Genomic DNA, 13,199 nt, shown 5'->3' on the forward strand with positions numbered 1-13,199 from the left:
GCACCTGCCATGCACCTGCCCTGCAACCACCAGGCCCCACCTGCCCCGTGCGCCCGCACTCACCTGTCCTACACACGTACCTGCCTCACACCGGCACACCCACACAAGCACCCATCTACACAACATGCACACACATTCACCAGGCCCCATCTGCTCCACACCCACTAGGCCTTAACTGCCAGGTGGCACCTGCCCCACACCTCCCAGCGCTCCCAGGCGGGGATCATTTAAATGTTCAATGGGCCAGTGCAAGGAGACACTGCGGGTGCACAACAGTCGGCCTTGGGTCGCAGGAGGCTGCAGCCGGGATCCCAGAGTTTCTCTGGGCAAACCTGGCCTTATGCTTGGGTTCCCGGGACCCAGGAGGAGGTGCACGCCTGAATGGGAGGCCCCGGGGATAGCCTCCTGATCCTGCAGAGAGCACAGCGGCCAGAAGTCAGCATCAAGAAGCCTCCGCAGGGATTTCCCTGAGCCCCGTGGTCCCTCGGAGGTGACCAGATGTGGCTGAAGCAGGGTCCCCAGTACCCCCCGCCCCCGTAAGCAACCTACGCTTAGTTCCAGAGAGGCACCTGTGGGAGATTTCCCTAGGGTGGGAGCTAGCCAGGCCCCAAGGGTGAGATGATGGGGTGATGGAAAAGGGACTGAAGCCAGCCCTGGGAGACCCTAATCCTGGGAGCTGGAATGTTCTAAGGTGGCAGTGAAGATAGGCAACATAACTGTCCTCTTGGGTGAAAAAACAACAGTAACACACAACGGCCGTGTACCTAGCACTGAACTATCGGTACAGCCCACTGGGACACGGGGGACAAACCTGAAATCCTGTTATCCTGCTATTGTTTTTAAAATTCAAAAATTGATGAGAAAGCGTGGGTGGATTCAATCAAGGGTAACAGGAAACTGGGTATCTATTTGCAAAACAAATGCTTTTAAATCCTTACTTAGTACTCACCTATGAAAATACCTCCCAAATTGGATTAATTAGAACATAGGGGGGAAATGAGAAAACAGGGTATAAGTGCACATTTAGCAAATGTCTCCAAGAACTTTCCTAAACGCAGGCACAAAATGAGTCACAAGGAAAAGATCAAAACTCCAGACCTGGGTGCATGTCTCACCCACACACCCTGCACTTTCTCAGGCAGCAGTTACTCATTTAGCAGTGTCTAGGACCAGAGCCCCCAATGCACTCCTTTGGCTCCTCCTGTCCTGTACTAAGACCCATGGTGCCCTTGATGCCTACCCCCTCCACCTCACTCTCACCCAGACCAGGGTCACCAGGGGCCCTAGAATGTAAATCAGATGCTGTCATCCCTTTGTGGCTTCTCATGAATCAGAGAGGAAATCCAAGCTTCTTATCACAGAGAGCCCCAGGTCTGGGACACCCAACCCTCCTCTAACCTTCCTTCCATCCCCCAGCCAGAAGTCCCTCCCTGTCTACCTTGTTCCAGCCACATGGCCCTTCTTCCCACCAGCCACTGGACCTTTGCACGTGCTGTTTCTGCTGCCTTCCCCTGCTCCTCCCTCCTTACCCTCATGCCTGGTATGGAAATTACCTTTCTGTCTGGACTTTCTCTCTGCTATACTGCCAACTCCCTGGAGGCAGGGGTTTCTGCCCCCCTACCCCTATGTATTTGAGGTGGGAACCTGCTCAATGGAGATGTGAGAAGAATTGGTGTACTCTTCTGAACATGCCCATGCCATGCATGCCTCCCCAGTCCTCAGGACTGGCCAAAGGCACCAAGGCCACAGGCTTCTGCCTCCGGAAGCCCGCCACCCGGATGCCCTCCACTCCCTGTCACCACTCTGTCCCCACCTTTGCACATGACCCCGAAGACCCTGAATTACCTTCAGAGAACTGACCTGCACACAAGGGCCTGAGTTGGGCAGATGAGAAGGCCCAAGGGAAGCTCATTCCTGCCCCAGGTGTCTCCACCACAGCCCACAGGGTGGACCCTGACACTTAAGGCAGTATGCTCCCCACCTGCCTGGCCCAGGAAACTGTCCCCTCCAGGTGAAGCTGCCCCCTCCTGGGAGAACTCGCCACCCGGAATGACAGGATGGGAGGAGCCCCACCCCTTTGCTCCTCAGCAAGACCTGGTTTTGCACCCAAAGTACAGCCTGGTAACTCAGTTCTGCCTTCTGTTGAAGCAAACCCAAACTTTGCTAACTGCAGAAGACAGCCCTGAGCCCAAGAAGACCAGTATATGTTTCTCCTTTGGGAAAGAGGCCAGGCCCACCCCTCCAGGCCACTGGGGATGTTGCCTTGTAGTTGGGCTCCCTTCCTTAAGGAGTTCAGAATATTTCTAATGCCTGAACTTAATATTTTACTTTTCTCTCCACAAACAATATAAGGTCCTTTGTCTTTTAGTTATTCTGAGTACTCTGAAACATTGCGCAGATACCTGCATAATTTATACAACAACAGTCAGCATGGACATGAAGCAAAGCCTCCAAATCCCATCAGCTGGTGGGGGACACCCACTCGGGGTTCACTAGTGGTTCATGAGGGCATGTCGTGGGCCCCCCGGAGCCCTGCTTCTCCTGCAGTCATTGAGAGGAGGCCTTAGGACCCAGCTTCTGGTGACTCTGATGGTTCTTGAGACATGAAGACGTGCTCTTTGGCCACTCTGTGTCTTGGGGCTGCAAGAGAGGAGACCCTGAAGGCATCATGTGAGTGGGGTGGTGGACGGGGGAGGGGTGGAGCCCTGTGGGGGGAAGGGCAGCCCTGCAGAGATCTGGGAGAACATTCCAGCAAGGGAGAAGCACACTCAAAGTCCTGCTGTGGGTAGAGGGTCGGAGGCTTGGGTTCTATTCCTGACCGTGGAAGGGGCGATGTGGGTGTGGGGCACAGGCGGTCCTGATCACCACATCCTCCGCAGCTGGAGTCGGGCTGCAGGCTCGACGGGGACCGTGAGGGCAGATGGGTCAGCCGGGGAGACATCTGCAGCTCCAGCCTGGACTGGCTGAGTGCGATAGGGCTGTCCAACAAACTGAGTGGGACTTTGGACTCCCGCAGGTGGGGCTACCTAGAAGCAGGCAATCCCGGGTGAGAATTAAAGGTTTTTCTGGTCCAGGTCACCCACAATTTCATTCTGTAGCTGGAGCAGAATGCCGGGGAGTTCACAGGTGCATCTGAAAGTGAGAGAGAGGAAAGTGGCCTAGAGTTCTGTTACCTCCCCCAGCGCCCCTCTCTGCAGCATCCCTGCACAGGCTTTGCCACTGTCTTGTCATGGCTCCTATGTGGCCCCAGCCCCCAACCCACTGTCCCCAAGTGCTGCCTTCTGTTACTGTTACTAGATCTGCAATGATTCCCACCCAGAAGAGAGGCAGCCCAGCTTTGTGCAGGCTCTGCCTCTCTTCCCTCCACCTCCGCACCCGCCCCTTCTGGGCACGAGCGTTTGGGCCTGCTGGCCTGCTCCTGGGCCCAAATCTGTCCTGGGCCTGCACATGGCAGCTACCCAGTGCCTGTTGCCCTTCAAAGGACGTGACTGTCCCCGGAGCTGCTGAGGAGTTCCCTCGGTGGGAAGCTGGGGCCCAGGGCTCTGGTCTGGTAGCACCAGCCTCAGCCCCGGTGGGACAACGTGGCATTGGGGGAAACCACGTCCACCAAGAGCCGCTAACATGTGGATGATTCTTCATGGAGCTCCATGTTTGTGGCCTTGAATTCCACGTAAGTATTTGAGTCTCTTATGGCCCCGTGTGGAAGCAGAACCCCATTCAAGGCATTCACACTGGTTGTAACCGGGAAGATGGGGACATCTACTCTCACCGGCACTTCTCATTCTGGCACGGAGACTGGGGGGCAGCCACGTCTCACCCAGGGCCTGGAGTGCAACCCAAGGCTTTGTGTTCCTTGGCCCATAAAGCTGAAGCATTAGATCCTGTGTACCTGGAAATTCTGATGCGACAAAGCAGCACACAGGAAGAAACACTGGAATAACAGAGTCCCCACCGGAAACAGAAGTGGGTAAATCCTGCGTGGTCTGGGGGCTCCATCAGTGAAGCATCTGCCTTCTGCTCAGGTCATAATCCCAGGGTCCTGGGATCAGAGCCTGCTTCTGCCTCTGCCTCTGCCCCTCCCCTGCTTGTGCGTGCACTCTGCACTCTCTCTCTCACAAATAAATAAATAAAATCTTAAAAACAAAAAAAAGTGGACAAATCCCTGCAGCATTTGTCCCACAGAGACTGGAACTGTTCCACACACACATAAGTCCTGTAAGCCTTGGGTTTTCCGCCACGAGATGGGGAGGATATGAGCACCTGCACAGGGTTGGGGAGGGCTGCAGGTGCCAGAGGCAGACCTGGCTTGCTGCTTCACCACTCCAAGTCCGGGCTTCCTCCATCATCAAGCGAGAACACAAGGTCACCTGCCTGGCAGGCTGGCTAGGCTCGATGAGACAAGTCCCAGCAGCTGAAGGCAGTCTCCTTCCCCAGCGTGTTGGGCTGAGGAAGGCATGGAGGTCCTGCCCACAACAAGCCCCCTGCACCCAGCTCCTCCCCTGGTTTGCACAATAATGACCTTGGAGATTCAGGGAAAAAGTGTCCCAGTCACTTTGGAGCTGCTCCCAAGACAGGTCACATTGCTGAGTTTAGCAAAGACATGGAGATTATGAGCCATTCACTGAGCTTTAGGTAAGAGAGAGTGTTATGGGTTGAATTGCATCCCCCTCAAATTCACATGTTGGAGCCCCAGTATCTTAGAATGTGACCTTATTTAGAAATAGGGTCTTTGCACAGGACCAGGTTAAAATGAGGTCATTTGGGTGGGCCCTACTTCCATGACTGGGACAGAGACACAGAAAATGTCATGTGTATGTAGACATATCGACAAGCTAAAGGCACCAGAGATAGCCAGCAGAGCCCCAGATGTGAGGGGAGAGGCAGGGAACACTCTTCACGGTGCCCCAGACAGAAACACCTTGCCAACAGCTTGATCTTGGACTTCTGGCCTCAAGAACTGAAAGACAGTAAGTTTCTGCTCTAATATGCCCCCCGGTTTGTGGTATGTGGGTTATGGTAGCCACAGAAGACTGACACGGAGGGGAATGGCACACACTCTGGAAACAAGACCAGAACACAACCCCGGAAGGAAAGCAGATGCAGCCTCCCACGTGTGGTGTCCCCTGTGACGGGTAACTCCAGACCCCGTCCCTGCAGAACTTGCAAGTACAGGGTGGAAACAGCAACCTTTCACGCTGCAGCTGAGCTCCCAAGGAAGTGGGGACTATTGTGGGGACCATGGAGGGCGGAGGCCCTGGAGACTCCCAGCACCCTCGTGAGGGAGGGGAGAGGCCTGTGGGGCCCACACAAGGCAAGGGCTGGACAAGCAACACCTCCGGCGGAGCACGAACAGGAGACCTTGCCTGCAAGGCGATAGGAGGCTGTGTGCTCGGACACATCTCTGTGGAGAACCTGTAACCAGGGCCTTCAGCCTCACAGAGTGTAGGTCCTGAATTCTAGAGCTGCCACAGTCCAGGCCCCATTACCCCTGCTGCAGATAAACTAGCATACAAACCTGGGCCCAGGAGAAAGAAATGTATGATCGCTGTGGGGGAGAGGCTGTTGGTCCAGCCCCGTATGATTCCTGCCAGTAAGAGATGAGCTCACAATCAGAAAGTACAAAACTCACCAAGAAAGAGCCACCACGGGGGGCAGCACAGACAGCAGGACCCCCAGCAAAGAACACGGGACAAGAGCGCGTGAATTCCCACGGTTAACACGGTGAAAGCCCTGGAGTGGTGAGAGGGGAGGTGAATGGACAGGGACAGGAATCCAAGGGAGGGAAGAATGGGCAGATTTGGAGCATTTGGAGAGAGGAGTGGTAGTCACTAAGATGACTCAATACACAGGTTCAAACATGGCTTGGACACAGCCCATCAGCGCGCTTGCCAGAGGTGCCCGCAATGCCCAGGGCGCAGTGCAGAGGGCGCGCGAGGGGGCAGAATAGAAGGTGCAGAGCATCTGTAAGGATTCCCTTCGGAAAGATCACGAGAGATAATGACTGAGGGCTTCCCACACTTGCAAGATTCGAATCCTTACATCCAGGAATACTGTGAGTTTGAAGCCAGAAAAAAACCCAACTCTACTCTCCACATGTGAAAATGAAACCACAGAATACAAGACACATAAACTTTAAGAGGAAATAACCCTCAGATTGCCTCAAAAGTAGTTATGATGACAGCAGACATATCAATGATGATGATACAAATCTAACAATAATTGTATATCTGTTTTTTCAAAGTCTCAAGATGAAAGAACTATTACCTTAGGATTTTACACATAGCATTATCATCTATTGCAGTGCAAAAATTTACAGCAAAACTGTGCAGTTCAGAACAAAACACGTCCGGTACCTCATAGCTTCTGCGGTGCAGAACTCAGGCATGGCTTAGCCGGGTCCTCCGCCTGATAGGTTCTCACACGACTGCAGTCCCAGCGCTGGCCGGGGGCTGTGGCCTCATCTGAAGGCACGGCTGGGGACTCCCATTTCCAGGCTCGCCCAGTGGTTCTCAGTCCCCCTGGCTGTCAGGAGGAGGCACCTCACTTCCTGGCCTCGTGTGCCTCTCCTGGACGGCAGATGGCCAGGAAGGCAGCAGGCAGTCTGCTAGCAAGATGGAAGGCGCAATCATATGTAACCTGATCATGGACGTGAAACCCCTTTGCATGTCCTACTGGCCATGGGGCAGGTGTTGGTCCCATGCGGGCGGGGTGGGGGGCCCACACAAGGAGCGCAGGGCGGGCAGTGGGCCCAAGCACACAGTCAGACTACCATCCAGTGAGGGCTGAAACAAAGCCACCTTCAAACACACACGACTCAGAGTTTATGGCTCCAGGTCTGCACGGAAGTCTCTCCTAGAGCTTCAGGGGGAGGTGAGTGGGACAGAGGGAGAAGGTGTGTGGGAAGACGCAACTGAGACTATGGGCAGTGCCCCAACCGAGTGAGGAACAAACAGTGCAGCTGAGGTGGTGAAGGTTAAGACGCCAGGAAAGCCAAGCAGTGCCAGCCCCTCACGCTAGCCAGGAGGAGGCTGGCGTTTGGGGTCCATCCTGCTCTTAAGTCAAGTCCTGGGTTTTAAAAGGGAAGTCAGCCAGTAACCTGACACAGAGAGCCTCCGAGTCTGCAGTGGATCTTGCAGGAGTCAGGAAAGGGGATAAAAAGGCAAAGATGAAGTCTGGTCAAGGGAAAACATAACATGGGGAAAAACTCAAACAGGACCCCAATCACCATAAAGTTCAATGGATTAAACTAGCCAGTGTTTTTTTAAAAATCACTTACTGAATGGGATGGAGAACACGAAATGTAGCTGTGTCCTCATTTCAAGGATGCAGTTGAGGGAATAAAGAAAGAGATGTGTGAGGTAACTGGCCACCAGCAGAGACCTGTGATGGTGTTCTTGAGGCAGATGGAAGGTGCTGTAGGGTGAACAGCATGGGCCGGAGGGGAGAGGCCGCTGCAGATCGGGGAGACAGTTTGCCAGGGGAACTTGATAACGCTGAACTTGAATGTACCAAACATGCAGCTTGAAAATCTATAACACGGACATTGGCCAAAGTCCAAGAACAAATGATCAGCTCTGCAGCCGGAAGGAAGCCGAGATGTACATCTCTCATGACAGACAAGGCAGGCCTAGGATTAATAAGGTCACAAAAACTCAAAGAACACAATTACAAGCGAGATCCAGTAGACAAAAAACCCTGCACACCCAAATTGAAGAATTCCTCATTTCCAAGCACACGTGGGATGTTTACCAGCAAGGGACACACTGCAAAGCCACCAAACTAAATCTCAACAAAATATCCGAGAATCCGTATCACACTGATCATGTTCTCTGACCACATGCAATGACAATAGGACAAAGAAACAATCACCAAACATTTGGAAATGTAAAACTGTAACATAGTATTTGACTAATGGTTCAAGGAACGAATCAAAATGAGACCGGAAAACAGGTAGAACCCAACAACAAACAAACACCACGTGCAAAACTTTTTAGGATGCAGCCACACTGGACCTTGGGAAGGGAGTTTCTATCCTGAAAGTTCGTGCACAAGAGAGCAGGAAAGGTGGAAAAGCAGCTGTCTCACTGGAGATGCAAAGAAAAACAATTAAGACTAAAGAAGTGATTTGTGGGATCAAAAACTAGAAAGAAAAGCAAACATTAGGCAGGATGAACAAAACTCCAAACTGGCTCTTTGAAAAGACTGTGTGATAGGAAGCCTTTAAGACGGCCTCCAGTGGCCCCAGCTCCTGGTTCACTCGCAGTGAAGCCCCTTCCCGAGCCAGGGCGAGGCTGGCCGACCTTTCCCGTGAGGAGGATACAGCAGAAGTGACGGGACGTCCCCGCCGAGACCAGGCTACAAGAAGGTTGTGACTTCTGTGCCCCCAGTCCCCCGCTTCGGGGAAAGCAGCTGCCGTGGGAAGATCTGATGTCTCCAGTCAACGGCCACGTGAGTGAGCTCGGAAGGGGATCCTCCAGGCTGAGCCCTCCCACGGCTGCAGCCCCAGCCCACGCTTTGCAGCCTGCAAGACCCTGAGAAAGAGCCACCAAATTAGGTTACACCTGGTTCATAACACACAGAAACCGTGAGAGAATACACGTTTGCTGTTTTCAGCCACTAAATTCTGACGTCACGTGTTGTGTAGGGACAGGTAGTCAACATAAATTAGAAGGGTCATAATGTGGCAAGACAGAAGAAGAAATGAGGAAAGAACACATCCCTGGACAGTATTAGGAATGAACAAGGACACACACAGCCCCGGAGAGAACAGAGATCTGAAAGTCAAAAGAAAAGATTATACCCAATTTTTGTCAATAAATTCAAAGCTTAAATAAGATAAACAATATTCTATTAAAAAACTAAACTTAACAAAATCACTCAGGGAAAAAATACAATACCCAAACAGCTGGACAACCACAAAGAAAATGATTCAGTAGTTTATAGAAGTACCCCACCTAAAGAAACAGATGTAGATGGTTCAAAGAAAAATCCTATCAAGGGTTTAAGGAATAGGTCATCCAAATCTTATAAAAAGTGTTTTAGATGATTAAGAAGTAGGAAAGCTACCCAAGTAATCTTGAGAGATCAAATCCAGATAGTGTTAAAATGAATTTTAAAAATGTGTAATTGTATTTAGAAACAGAAATACAAGATTATAAAATAAAATATGAGCAAATCAAATCTATAAACATGCACAAAAATAATTATGCTAAATCGGGTTTATTCCAGGAATGTAAGAATGACTTAACCATTAGAAAATGTATGAACATTTAACACACTAGCAAATCAACGGAACCTTCCCACTGAATCATCACAACACATACAAGAAAAACTATTTGATAAAATCTAGTGCACACTATTCTTTCATTGAGATAAAATTGACATAACGTAAAATGTAACCATTTTAAAGTGTACAATTCAGTGGCTTCCAGTATATACTCACAGTGTTGTGCAACTATCACCACTAGATAATTCTAGACAATTTCATCACCCCAAAAAGAACCCCCATACCCATTTAGCTGCCACTCCCCATTTCCCCTCCCCTCAGACCCTGACGACCATTAATTTGTTTTCTGTCTCCATGAACTTGCCTATACTGGACATTTCATATAAATTGAATCACATAATTTGTGGCTTTTGTGTCTGATTTCTTTCACTTGATACAATGTTTTCAGGGTTCATCCACCTTATAGCACTCCTTTTTATGGCTGAATAAAATGCCATTATATAGATATACATTTTGTTAGTCCATTCATCAGTTGATCATCACGCAGACACTCTTCTGGTTGCCCGTTGATTGGAGAGTCCAATCTACTTATATTTAGTGTAATTATTGAGAAGGACTTATTTCTGCCATTTTGCTACTTGTTTTCTATTTGTCTTACATCTTTTCCCCCTGGATCCCCCCATTTCTGCCTCCTTTGCTTAGGTAGATATCTTCCCGTGTAACATTTTTATTTCCTTCCCATTTCTTTAACTATGTATATATTTGTTATTAGTGCCTGCCATGTGGCTTACAAGTAACATCTTAGTTTATGATAATCTAGTCGGAATAAACACAAACTTAGTTTCAAGAGTATACAAACACATAGCTTCATTTCCCCAAGTTACTTTTGTTACAAATCACATTTTTATACATTGCATGCCCATCAACAGGGTTAATAATTATTGTTTCATGTAGCTGTTTTTTAAAGCAACAGGAAATGAAAGAGGATTTAGAAACCAAAAGCACGATAATACTAGCTTTTATGTGTATTGTTGTTCTTTCTTTTAATTACTGTCTTTGAGTGACCGTCTAGTGTCCTTTCATTTCAACCTGAAGGATTCTCTTTAGCATTCTTGCATGGCAGGTCCCCTAGTGAGATTCTCTCAATTTTTGTTTATCCAAGGATGTCTTAATTTCTTTTTTTTTAAGATTTTATTTATTTATTTGACATACAGAGAGACAGAGCACAGGCAGGGAGAGAGGCAGGCAGAGGGAGAGGGAGAGGCTCCTCACTGAGCAGGGAGCCCGATGCGGGGCTCAATCCTAGGACCCTGGGATCATGACCTGAGCCAAAGGCCGATGCTTAATCAACTGAGCCACCCAGGCATCCCAGGATGTCTTAATTTCTACTTAAATTTGGAAGGATAGTTTTGCTGGACGTTGAATTATTGATTGGCAGTTCTTTGTTCAGCATTTTTCGTGCATCACCCCAACGCTTTCCGGTGCCCATGATCTCTGATGAGAAATCAGCTGTCATTCTTAGAGAAGCCCCCTTATAGATTCTCACGTTGTATTTGGTTTTCAGCAGTTTGATTACACGTCTTGGTGTGATTCCCTTTAAGGAGTTTTCATACTTGGAGTTTGTTAAGCTTCTTGGATGGGTACACTCATAATTGTCATCGAATTTGGAAAGTTTTTGGTCATTGCTTCTTCAAATATCCTTTCAACCCTGTTCCCTCCTCCCAATATGCCTCTGTTGGTATTGGTGGTATTCCATAAGTCTCTTGGGCTCTGTTCACTTTTCTTTCTTCTTTTTTTCTTCTCAGATTGTCTAATGCCTATTGACCTATATTCCAGCTCACCCAGTCTTTTTTTTTTTTTTTTAATTTTTTACTTATCAGAGAGAGAGAGAGAGCACAAGCAGGGGGAGCGGCAGGCAGAGGGAGAAGCAGGTTCCTTGCCAAGCAGGGAGCCTGATGCAGGACTCGATCCCAGGACCCTGGGATCATGACCTGAGCCGAAGGCAGACACTTAACCGACTGAGCCACCCAGGTGCCCCTGTTGTTTGTTTAGTGACTTTTCCGAACTAATTTTGCAAAGTCTGCACTGTTGGTCACATGGCCACTGATGCCTCTGTTGAGCTAGCGTAGTGGTCAGTTAGTGATTTGACAAAGACTTCTTTAAAAGTCTAGAACAGCAATACCCTCCCGAACCATAAAAGCTCCCAATCTTTGCAGATGGGCAATGTGTGTGGATTGGGGCACACTTTCAACACTCATCCAAGCAGTTTAATACCCTGCCTTTGCCCTCACTGCCATTTGCATGGAGCCTGAAGGTCACCCAGGGCTGAGAGATGAGGCTGCTCGGGCTGTTCTGAGGATACGCCCAGGGAATGCGTGTGCAGCTCTAGACCCACAGGAGCTCCCACCCCAGCCTTTCCTCCCAAGCTTTTCAGTATGTCTGTTGTTTGCCCCCCAGGCAGCAGTGGCTAATACATTTGCTTTAAAAGTTTTAACAGGAATCGCCCCCTCCCCACCATAGCTACTTCTCCATCCTGGAGAGTTCCTAGTTGGGTGAAACAGAGGCAAGCCTTTTTTGCAACAGTCCTTCAGGGAGTGCCCAGAAGATCGGAGCAAAGAAGGACAGTGCTTTGGACACAGGGTCCACTCTGCCCCCTCTGGCCCCAAGCACCCACACCTGGTTTTTGTGACTGCCAACCAAGCAAGGCACGAGGGGCAGGCCAAGGGCAAAGCACAAATGCCCAGAGCCCTCAGACCACAACTGAGCTGCTTTTTCTCAAGTCAAGCATTAACCTGTTGCTATAAATCTTTGATCATTTTCCAGAGTTTCAATAAAGTTGATTCTGATATATTTTTTTTTCGCCAGTTTACTCGCTGGTTTTTGAAGATCCTTATTCCACCATTTTCACTGACATCACTGCCTAAAAAACATTTTTGATGAGGGCGCCTGGGTGGCTCAGATGGTTAAGCATCTGCCTTCGGCTCAGGTCATGATCCCGGGGTTGTGGGATCGAGTCCCGCATCAGGCTCCCTGCTCCTTGGGAGCCTGCTTCTCCCTCTGCCTCTCTCTCTCTCTCTCTCTCTGTGTCTCTCATGAATAAATAAGTAAAATCTTTAAAAAAAACATTTTTGATGAAACCCTGTCAGAAAACTGTAAGTAGGAGGAAAATTCCTTAACTTGATAAAGAATATCAGTCAAAAGTGGGCAGTAAGCATCATAAATATCGGTGTGGTGATGGTCACACAGCACTGTACACTTACAATGGCTAAATGGTAATCTTATGTTGTATGCATTTTACTACACACATAACAATCTGAATCCAGTAGCCATTAAAAAAAAGGAAAGCATCATAAGCACATACTGTCAGGAACTGCAACGATGCTCCTGCCTTTGCCGCAACCTTGTGCTGGGTTTTTGTGCCAAAGCAGCCCAAGGTACCCTTATGACTGACCATAGGTCGTATGGAAACCTACACAGAAAATCAGGGGTCTGCAGACTAAATATTAGCACCAATAAAATATCTTTAAAAGTCAAAATATAGGGGTACCTGGGTGGCTCAGTCATTAAGCATCTGCCTTCGGCTCAGGTCATGGTCCCAGGGTCCTGGGATCGAGCCCCGCATCGGGCTCCCTGCTCCGCGGGAAGCCTGCTTCTCCCTCTCCCACTCTCCCTGCTTGTGCTCCCTCTCTTGCTGTCTCCCTCTCTGTCAAATAAATAAATCTTTAAAAAATAAAAAAATAAAAATATAAGACAATAGAAACATATAGGAAGAGCAATCTTTTTTATTTTATTTTAAAGATTTTATTTGACAGAGAGAGAGACAGCAAGAGAGGGAACCCAAGCAGGCGGAGTAGGAGAGGGAGAAGCAGGCTTCCCGCAGAGCAGGGAGCCCGATGAGGGGCTCCATCCCAGGACCCTGGGATCATGACCTGAGCCGAAGGCAGTCGCTTAACCGACTGAGCCACCCAGGCAC

This window comes from Callorhinus ursinus, unplaced genomic scaffold, assembly GCF_003265705.2.
Source record: "Callorhinus ursinus isolate GAN/ISIS: 27379988/994484 unplaced genomic scaffold, GSC_fseal_2.0 scaffold4, whole genome shotgun sequence".
In the NCBI taxonomy this organism is placed as follows: domain Eukaryota; kingdom Metazoa; phylum Chordata; class Mammalia; order Carnivora; family Otariidae; genus Callorhinus; species Callorhinus ursinus.